The sequence below is a fragment of the Hemibagrus wyckioides genome, linkage group LG18 (assembly GCF_019097595.1).
Source record: "Hemibagrus wyckioides isolate EC202008001 linkage group LG18, SWU_Hwy_1.0, whole genome shotgun sequence".
Taxonomy (NCBI): Eukaryota; Metazoa; Chordata; class Actinopteri; order Siluriformes; family Bagridae; genus Hemibagrus; species Hemibagrus wyckioides.
In genome coordinates this window covers 945,001-947,500 of record NC_080727.1, presented here as the reverse complement: position 1 = coordinate 947,500, position 2,500 = coordinate 945,001, and the positions used below count along the sequence as shown (strand labels likewise).

Sequence of the window (2,500 nt, the reverse complement as noted above, 5' to 3'; positions counted from 1 at the left end):
CTCTCACACACACATAATAATATAATCTATAAGTATATGTATATATAATCTCACACACACACCTCTCTCTCTCTCTATGTATGTATGATAATACAACATATATATATATATATAAAAAAAATATGAAAAAATATATATATGTAATCTCTCTGTCTCTCTAGCACACACCTCTTGTCTTAATATAATATATAAAAAAAAATCTCTCGCTCTCTCTGTATCTATCTATCTGTAATATAGTAATAAGAGCATGTTAATATGATAGTAGTAATATCTCTATGATATTAATATGTATATGTAATAATAATGTAAATATGTGTAATCTATCTCTATGTGTGTAGTAATAATCTATGTGTAATCTCTCACACACACACACACACTCTCTCTCTCTCTCCTCTCTCCCAATAATGTATGTGTCAGTGTAATAATAATATGCTGAATCGCTATGGCAGTGTGCAGTTACACACACAATCTCTAGTGTGATGTATTAATAGTCTAGCTCACTGTGTGTGTGTAGAGTGTGCATGTGTGTGCAAGTGTGTGTGTGATGTGTGTGAAAAGAAGTCCAGTGGTGTGTAATGGCAGTGCAGTGTACACAGTGTGTGTGAGAATCAAATACTGTCAGTGCTGTTGTGTTATCACACAAACAGCAGCTCTTTATCACTCTGTCTGCCCAGGCGGTCAGGAAAAAGACAATCTAATCACAGAGCAGAGTTTAAAGGACACTCATCTTACACACACAGCGTCATGATACTCATCTCTCTCTCATCTCTCTCTCACTGGACTGTGTGTCATCTTTGACCACCATCACTGGCCTTCATCACCACCATGTGTGTGTGTGTGTGTGTGCCAGTCCACACCTTCAGGGTGCACACTACAGCCATCGCGATACCATCACCTTTGGGGCGGTCCGACTGCAATCGTCATTACCATCATCAGTTCATCACCACCACTACAGCCATCGCGACCACCTTTATCACCACCTGCATGCACCACGGTGCAACCATCATGAATTTTACCTTCAGTCACCACCACGTGCAGCCATCATGACCACCATCACCCACCTTCATACAGCCATGCTGTCAGAGCCATCACCACCTTCATCTATCACCACCACTGCAGCCATCATGACCACCATCACCACCTTCATGCACCACCACTGCAGCCATCGCACCTTCATGCCACCATCAGTCCACCACTGCAACCATTCATGACCACTATGCCACGCACCTTCATCTACCCCACCACCAGCAACCATCACCACCTTCGCTGCCCTGCATCACCACCACTACAACCACCACTGCAGCCACCATCACCACCTTCATCACCACCACTGCAACCATCAGCCATCACCACCTTCATCACCACCATCACCACTGCAACCATCGCGACCACCATCACCACCTTCATCACCACCACTACAACCATCACCACCTTCATCACCACCATCACCACCACTACAACCATCATGACCACCATCACCACCTTCATCACCACCACTACAACCATCACCACCTTCATCACCACCATCACCACCACTACAACCATCATGACCACCATCACCACCTTCATCACCACCACTACAACCATCACCACCACTACAACCATCATGACCACCATCACCACCTTCATCACCACCACTACAACCATCACCACCTTCATCACCACCATCACCACCACTACAACCATCATGACCACCATCACCACCTTCATCACCACCACTACAACCATCATGACCACCATCACCACCTTCATCACCACCACTACAACCATCATGACCACCATCACCACCTTCATCACCACCATCACCACCACTACAACCATCACCACCTTCATCACCACCACTACAACCATCACCACCTTCATCACCACCACTACAACCATCACCACCTTCATCACCACCATCACCACCACTACAACCATCATGACCACCATCACCACCTTCATCACCACCACTACAACCATCACCACCTTCATCACCACCATCACCACCACTACAACCATCATGACCACCATCACCACCTTCATCACCACCACTACAACCATCACCACCTTCATCACCACCATCACCACCACTACAACCATCATGACCACCATCACCACCTTCATCACCACCATCACCACCACTACAACCATCACCACCTTCATCACCACCATCACCACCACTACAACCATCATGACCACCATCACCACCTTCATCACCACCATCACCACCACTACAACCATCACCACCTTCATCACCACCACTACAACCATCACCACCTTCATCACCACCATCACCACCACTACAACCATCACCACCACCATCACCACCTTCATCACCACCACTACAACCATCACCACCTTCATCACCACCATCACCACCACTACAACCATCATGACACAATCACCACCTTCATCACCACCACTACAACCATCACCACCTTCATCACCACCTTCATCACCACCACTACAACCATCACCACCTTCATCACCACCTTCATCACCGCCATCACCACAACCA

At 46.6% G+C, this 2,500-nt stretch overlaps 1 protein-coding gene across 1 annotated transcript in view; it reads left to right on the top strand.

Moving 5' to 3' along the window:
• The window catches only part of gabra1 (gamma-aminobutyric acid type A receptor subunit alpha1), a 42,706-nt gene that overhangs the window by 13,727 nt on the left and 26,479 nt on the right, over positions 1-2,500 (top strand). The window lies entirely within an intron of this gene.